Consider the following 8872-nt stretch of genomic DNA (forward strand, 5'->3'; position numbering starts at 1 on the left):
GTGCTGCAGAGTGAGGAAGTGTCCAATATGGATCTTGACTTGTTCACGGATGCAGCAGGAGGGTCGGGTTTTGGGGTGTACTGTGCAGGCTCTTGGTGTGCCGCCCCGTGGCCGGAAAGCTGGGTGGCGGCTGGGATTACAAAGAACATTACATTCTTGGAGCTGTTTCCGTTTGTGGTGGCTTGTGAGTTGTGGCCGGGGAAGTTGCAGAATAAAAGTATCTTGGTGTGGTGCGACAACTAGGGGGTGGTGGAAGTAGTGAACAAACAGGTGGCGCGTTGCTTGCTGGTGAACTCCTTGATTAGGGAGCTGGTTCTGCGTTGTCTGCAACTAAATGTTCACTTACGGGCTAAACAACCAAACAAACAGAACTCCTCCACGCACTCCCTCTCCAGGTGGCCCTGCTTGGTCTCCTCGAACATCTGGTAGGCTCGCCGCTGCCTGGAGTGCGTGGAGGAGTTCTGTTCCAAGGAGGAAGCCCGCGAGGTCTTCGAAAACAACCACGAAACAGTAATATAACCTGATTGTTCATTCCACATCTTTGTCAACTTAGTATCTTGCTGACCTATAGGAGTCCCTTCACCCCTGATGCAGGCGTTTGTACGCCGAAACACGGACCGTGTCGGGTCTCCATTATAAATAAAGAACTACATTTTTCTCAATCCTGAAGGCCCAGTGTTTGCTTTGTTTGGTTGTTTGGTTGTTCTTGTATACTGTATTCCCTCTCTTTTGTGACTGTACCACTTACGGGCTAGGCACATGCCAGGAATTTCCAATTGTTTAGCCGATGCTCTTTCTCGTTTTCAATTTCAGACTTTATGGGCTTTGGCACCAAAGGCAGACGTGGAAGGACAGCCAATGCCAGGGCATCTTTGGCAGCTAGGAGACCTGAAGTGTGGGAGATGCTGAGAGCCTCGGTTGCACCTTCCACGTGGACAGCGTATACCTAAGGTTATGACAGAGTGACCAGCTATCTCAGGAGCGAAGGTTGGACAGCGGGCCGGGCATCTGACGAGTTGTTAGCTGTCTACATTGCTAATGCCAAGGCAAGGGGTAGTTCGTGTGGAGGGGCATAATTGAACAAAAACGTCTATCTCCATGGGCGTTTATCTCGGAGAACGGGTCCGTGAAGGGGCGGACCGAACCGTATTTTCGAAAAAAATAGACGTCCATGTTTTATTCGACAATTTGTGAGCTGGGCATTTTTGTTTTTCAGTGATAATGGAAAATGAAAGCGCCCAGCTCAAAAACGAATAAATCCAAGGCATTTGTTCGTGGGAGGGGCCAGGAGTCATAGTGCACTGGTCCCCCTCACATGCCAGGACACCAACCGGGCACCCTAGGGGGCACTTTTACAACAACAAAAAAAAAGGTAAAAGAGCTCCCAGGTGCATAGCACCCTTCCCTTGTGTGTTGAGCCCCCCAAATCCCCCTCAAAACCCACTGCCCACAAGTCTACACCATTACTATAGCCCTAAGGGGTGAAGGGGGGCACCTACATGTGGGTACAGTGGGTTTGGGGGGCGGTTTGGAGGGCTCCCATTTACCAGCACAAGTGTAACAGGTGGGGGGGGATGGGCCTGGGTCCACCTGCCTAAAGTCCACTGCACCCCCTAATAACTGCTCCAGGGACCTGCATACTGCTGCCAGGGAGGTGGGTATGACATTTGAGGGTGAAAGTAAAAAGTTGTGAAACGGCATATTTTGTGGTGGGAGGGGGTTTGTGACCACTGGGGGAGTCAGGGGAGGTCATCCCCGATTCTCTCCAGTGGTCACCTGGTCATTTAGGGCACTTTTTGGGGCCTTATTCGTGGAAAAACAGGGTCCAGGAAAAGTGCCCTAAATTCTCGCTAAAAACGCATATTTTTCTTCCATTATCAGCGAAAGGCGCCCATCTCTGATCGCCCGATAACCACGCCCCAGTTCCGCCTTCACCACGCCTTCGACACGCCCCCATCAACTTTGTCCGCATCCGCGATGGAGTGCAGTTGAAAACGTCCAAATTCGGCTTTCGATTATACCGCTTTATTCGTTTTTGTGAGATAAACGTCTATCTCCCGATTTGGGTCGCAATATAGGCGTTTTTCTTTTTCAATTATAAGCTGGAAAGTGCAGTCACGCGTCATCTCGCAGGGTTCACCTTTTTCAGCAAGGCGTTTGGGTGGGGTCAGCCGACATCCAGTTTTCTAGTCCGCAGTTCCTTGAAGGGTTGGGAGCAGGTCATCTCCCCTGGTGCCGGATGCTCGTCGGCCAATTATTCACGACCTTTTGGTGCACCTTTTGTAGGCGGTGGATAGTGTGACCTTTTTGGCTTTTGAGATGAGTCTCTTCCGAGTGGCCTTTGTGCTGGCATTCTATGGGGTCTTTCGGGTGGGCAAGCTTGTTGAGAGCCACAGGTCAATTACAGTGTCATCCGGGCTGCTACGGGAGAATGTATGTATACAGAGCGGAGAGCTGCGCATCAAGCTGTTGTGCTCAAAAACCGATCAGAGGGGTGGGGGGAGCACAATAGTGTTGAAGAGAGTCCCTGGTATGATATCCTGTCCAGTGTCCTTGTTGGAAGCCTATTTTGAGGTCCGCCCCCAGGGTCCTCGCTACTTATTAGTGCATGCAGATGGCTCAGTTTTAACGAGGTATCAATTCTCAGCGATTCTACGCAAATGTCTTGTCAGCACGGGTGAAGATCCGGATTGGTTTGGAACTCACTCCTTCCGCACTGGGGCAGCAACCAGTGCCTGCCAGGCGGGATTGGGGGCGGACGCCATCCAGAGTATCGGCAGGTGGTCTTCTGGGGCTTACCGGGGTTTTATTAGGCCTTCCTGCGGGGGCCTAGTACAAAAGCCTTTGCATTACTTGGGGGTCTTATCTATCCTGGTTCCTACCCTGCTGTTGCCTTTTGCCTGTCATTCCAGCTGTCTGGTCTCTTGAAAGGGCGGTTTCTGTGTGTCCTCGCTCTCCCATCTTGTGGTTGCCCCTCCCCCCTTTTTTAGATGCTGGTGGTTCGATATGCTCAGTATGGATTGTTGGACATTCCTTCATTCATTGGGCTGGCTGTGTTACAAGAAATGATTTATCTTGGGGGAAAGAGCTCTAGAGAGCACTCGCTACTGTTTATAATTTAAGAGCAGGTGCTGTATTTATAAGTTTTAGGATATTAATTTCTCCACCAATCACCAAAGGTGATAATTGCAATAAATTAAATAAATTAAGTATATATAAAAAATACCATATACTCAGAACACAAAGAGACCGTAATTTTAGCTTCAAAAAGGTTGATTTAATATACAATTGCACACGAGAGGTAGGTTTTAAGAGATCTTTACAGATAATCTGTGCTTAAGTAAGGCAAGGTAGCAGGTCTAGATCAAAAGTTATGTTACTTACAAGTCCTTGTTACACAGTATGAGCAGCATTAGGTAAGCACATGTTCAGAACAGGAGGGCTTCTGCCATAGGCGTAGACTGGGGGAGGCGAGGGGGGGCAATGCCCCCCCAAACGACGCGAGGCGCCGCCGCGCCATTAGTTTAAAAAAAAAAAAAAACACATGCAGGCACGCTCCTCTCCATCCGCTTGGCTTCCCTGCCCTCTCTATCTGCGTCCCGCCTTCCTCTGACGTCATTTCCTTTCGGGCGGGACGCAGACAGAGAGGGCAGGGAAGCCAAGCGGACGGAGAGGAGCGTGTCCGTCTACCTCTCTCTCTTCCTCCCTCCCTCCGGCGCAGGCAGCAGTCTTTTCCTGCGTTCCTGGCAGCGGTAGCGTTGTACACGCTGCCTTTGGCTCTGCCCCTGCCCCGAAGCCTTCTCTTCAAGTTCCTGTTCCCGCATAGGTGGGAACAGGAACTTGAAGAGAAAGCTTCCGGGGCAGACCGAAGGCAGCGTGTACATCGCTACCGCTGCCAGGAACGCTGAAAAAGCTGGAGACTGTTGCCTGCGCCGGAGGGAGAGAGGAAGAAAGGGGGTAAACGGAGTCCCATCTTGGACCTCGCGGGGGGGGGGAGCAGAGGGAAGATGGAAGATGGATGGGACTGGGAGGGGTGGGAAGCAGAGGGAAGGAGCAGGAGATGAATGGGACTGGGAGGGTGGGAAGCAGAGGGAAGAAGCAAGAGATGGATGGGACTGCGAGGGGTGGGGAGCAGAGGGATGGACCAGGAGATGGATGGGATTGGGAGAGGTCAGGCACAGCAGAGGGAAGGAGCAGAAGATGGATGGGACGGAGGGATGGTGAGCAGAGGGAAGGAACAGAAGCTGGATGGAACTGGGAGGGTTGGGGAGCAGAGGGAAGGAGCAAGAGATGGATGGGACTGGGAGGGTGGGGAGCAGAGGGAAGCCTACTGGAAAGAAGACACTGCATAAAACAGAAGACACTGGGATCAAAGCGAATAGAAAAACTAAATGATCAGACAACAAAGGTAAATAAAAGTATTTTATTCATAATTTATTAATTGAAATGTGTCAGCTTTTTGAAATGTGCATCTGTGATATTTTGCCTGTAAATTTCATTTCCTTCCTCCATATTAGCATATTCATTTGCATATTTATATATGCAAATGATATGCTAATATGCTCCGCCCATTCTTTGCCCCCCCAAATGAAACAGTCAAACTACGCCTATGGCTTCTGCAGTGAGTGGATCTGAGTTGCTTGCAGGTGAAGAGAATCTGAATCTTGGGGAAACAGCTTTTGCTTTTATATCTTGCAAGCTGCAGGAGGATATACCATGTGGATCTTTGTCCTGGTTTCCTGGTTTCTACATGACCCTTGGGCATTTGCAAAGCATTGTGGTATCTTGGTCTCATGTCTTATGACATCACAAGACTTGCTGTCTGGATCTTGCTGACAAATGGTCTTTTGATGTGAAAAGGCTTCCTGCTCAGTCTCTGGAGCAGATACACATTACAAGTCCTTCCTTTCTGCACATGTCTGAAAGCTGATGGGAGGGGCAGGTATACCTTTGACAAGCAAATGTCCTGTTTATGGTTTCCCCTCTGAAGTCTTTGTCTTCAATGGGATATTCACACCTTTCCCACCTGCTTGTCTCCTTGCCTCTACTGGTTAGGTCCAATCTTTGTTGTGTTGATCAGAGGAATAGAGTCAATTTAAAACTTTAAAGCAGTCTTAAGTCTTTTGTTTAAGGAATGAGATTCCCCAAAGGGAGAGGGAAGAGGGCTTTTGGAATGAAAGCCAGTTCTGCTGCAGTGTATTTTTAAAAGCTGCACAAATATATATATATGTATCTGATCCAACACAACATCATGCTACACATTTAATTCTGATGATTGGCTTATACCATAACAGCTGCAGAGCGGCACGGCGTCCCGGAGGTCCCAAAACCCGGTATGCCCCCCCCCCCCACGTGGAAGGGAGGGGGGAAAGGACTGGAAAGAGCAGCTGCTATGGCAGACGAGGGCCAGAAGGGGGAGCAGGGATGACAAAGCTCAATTCCCTTGGGTTAGAAATCAGTACAAGATTCCTTCCACCTGGGAGGGGGAGGAGGTCTCCAACCAACAGCCTAGCAGAGAAGCAGAGTTAATGGAGTGCTTGGAGGAAGGAGAGTCTGGAGGGACCTGCATACCAGGTTTGGAGGAGCCAGTTGACATGGACTGTAATTGTACTTTGGGGCAGAGTTGCAGGGACTGAAGGCAGTGGGTGGTCACAGGAGTCGATTAGCTGTGTTGTGGGCGGTGTACTGCCATTCTGCAACCACCCAAGCAGAAAGACTTTTAAAACTGAAACCCAGGCTGTTGAACTGGGAGAGAACTTGGATTTAAAGGGAAGTTTTTTCTTGTTGTTTTGTTTTGGAAACTGAATGGGACTTTAACCCCCTTGAACTGAGATTTTGTGGAGGAGGGGAAATAAACTGTTTGGAACTAAAAGCTGTGTTGTCTGGAGGGACTTTGTTTGTGGACTGCTGAAGGGAGCCTACCACCCCCTGAAGGTTTGCTACCGGGATACAGTTATTACAGCAGGCAATGCATTCCTGAAAGATAAGAGCTTGTTCATAATAGGCCAGCGGGAATCAGGCAAGGGAGGCTCAATGCAACCCCAACCTTTAAACATCCATTTAACCAGAAAACTCACTGCCGGATTAGGCACACCCCTCGTCTTGCGAAAAATGCAAAGCCTGCAAAGTGCTGAGAAACCGCCCCCATACAGTATCCCTGCTCTTTCACAAAAAACAATATACTTGGATAACAAGGAATCTAAAGATTCATCTTTGTGCCCACTGCTTCGGCAGAGGAAAACATCGACCTTCTTAAAACCAGATAGGTAATTCTTCCAAGTAACTGAAGCAACCAAAACTCTAAGCAGTCTCCCAACTTCTGCATCCCCAGTTTCCATAGATGAGTTGGGAAAGGCATCTTCTCCTGATCTGCCCATGTGACCAGGACCTGAAAACACTGAAATTGAAAGCGAGACAAAGCGTCAGCTATGGGATTCAGAACTCCCGGCATATGACGGGCTCTAAAACAAATGTTCAAATGTAGGCAACCCAGAATAAAATAACAGAGGAGGGAATTGACTTTAGGACAACGGGCAGCCTGCCTATTAACAACACCCACATTGTCACACCAGAAAAGAACTTTACGATTCCTGAAGTGGTCCTCCCAAAGTTCACAAGCAACCACGATGGGGAACAACTCCAGAGATGTAATGTTCTTGGTCAGCACTGCAGATACCTGCTTGGATGGCCACTGGTCAGCACACCATGAGCCCTGACAGAACATGCAAAAATCCAAACCCCCTGCATCATCCGTAAATAGCTGCAAATCTGCATTAGACAATTCCAACTGCTGGATAGATTAGATATCATTAAATTTTTGTAAAAAATGAAGCCCATATGTCGAAGTCACTACAGATACCTGCCAAAAGATGCACAAAATGATGTGGCCTAGAAACATCAGCTGTAGCAGCTGACAACCAACAAATGAACGCCCGTCCAATGGGGAAAACCCAACATGCAAAATTCAAGGAACTAATTAGCGACTGCACTAAGCGTAATTGAGGCTTACGTGCATTCTGCACTTTATGGATAAGAGCCAGAAGATCAGATACTTTTGCTTGAGGGAGCCTGGTGACCATGTGGATTGTGTCAATCTCAACACACAAAAAGGTCAGAATCGCAGCTGGGCCCTCCATTTTGTCCTTAAAGTGGTATGCCAAAATCTTTCACCACCTGAAAAACGGTGGCCATCAGTCTTTGATACTCATCAGAAGAAGCAGGACCAACAAAATGAAAATCATCAAGACTGTGAATCAAAGTGGAAAGGCCTGATCGCTGCACAAGTACCCAATGCACAAACATGCTAAAGCATTCAAAATAAGCACGTGACACTGAACAGCCCATTGGCATGCACTTATCAAAATAATACAATTCTCCAAAACAAAATCCAAGGAGGGGAAAAGAATCGGGATGCACAGGCAGCAAATGAAAAGCATATTCGATATCCACTTTGGCTATCAAGGCCCTCAGACCTCATCTACGAACACCTGATCAAAGGAGGCATAGCACACTGCACAGGACACCATCATTAACAGAAAGGCCTGGTGGATATGATAAGTTCTGAATGAGGCAGTATTTTCCCAGTTCCTTTTTCAGTATAACTGTGAGTGGTGACAAACGCATGGTGGAGATTGAAGGTGACTCAAAGGGGCCTGCAATCCTACTCAACCCTTTGTCCTCCCCCAAATTTGGCCAGAACCACTCCAGCCATCTTGGAGAAAGAGGCAGAATTACGCAGCGACTAAGTTATAAACAGGCCACAATAAGGAATCTGAAAACTTGACGAAAACCCTTCTAGTAATATAGCAGCTCCCTCTCTATTTGGGTAGTGCTGCAACCAAGGACACAGGGCATTCACCGAAATAGGAGTAGAAGCCAAATATTTGGGCTCACTGCTTAACGGGTCGGGATGCCAGAAAAGGGGTTTTCTTGGGACATTTGGGCAAAGGGTGTGAGGCCTCACACCCCACACAGACATGTCAAAAGTTTCAGTCTGCGAAGGGGCATCCCACCTTGTTATATCGTCAACACAAGTCTGAAGGTGAGGACGAACCTATGACCACCAGCATGCAAAAGGAACAGTTGAAACTCGAGGGGGTTCCCAGGACCAACTTTCTGCATATATGTTAACCACAAATTAATATCCTGGGTCCCCCAAGACATGTGGATATTCTTCCCTATCTTATCACGAAATTGTTCAACATAATTGAGCCAACACCATCCCCCATAATATTGGTATGCATCGAGAATGGAGTCAGCGTAACTCAAAAGTATTGATCAGGGTGGTTATGCCCCCAAATTTATTTATTTATTTAGATTTTGCTCACACCTTTTTCAGTAGTAGCTCAAGGTGAGTTACATTCAGATACACTGGATATTTCTCTGTCCCATGAGGACTCACAATCTAAGTTTGTACCTGAGGCAGTGGAGGGTTAAGTGACTTGCCCAAAATCACAATGAGCAGCAGCAGGATTTGAACTGGCCACCTCTGGATTGCAAGACTGCTGCTCTAACCACTAGGCCACTCCTCCACTCCAAATGCTAGGCAATGAAAAGGAAAGACCTCATCCAATTGACAACATTCCTAGAGATCATCTTGGCCTTCACTGCAGTCAGATTTAGCCTTCTTTTTTCCCTTGGACTTGCGTCTCCCTTGCATTAGAGAAAATATATCTATGCAAGTCCTTCATTTAATCTTTTTCTTCATTGACTTGGGAACCGCCTCCCACAACCCCATCAAGGAAACCAGAGCTGGCGACCCTCTACATGAGGAAGTAAGAACTTCAGGGTCCCCTCACTGCCCTGAAGAAGAGTAAGAGCCAGACTAGGAAGATGAAGTGGAAGATGAAGAAGAACTAGATGAGGAAGAACT

Source organism: Microcaecilia unicolor, chromosome 1, assembly GCF_901765095.1.
Source record: "Microcaecilia unicolor chromosome 1, aMicUni1.1, whole genome shotgun sequence".
Taxonomy (NCBI): Eukaryota; Metazoa; Chordata; class Amphibia; order Gymnophiona; family Siphonopidae; genus Microcaecilia; species Microcaecilia unicolor.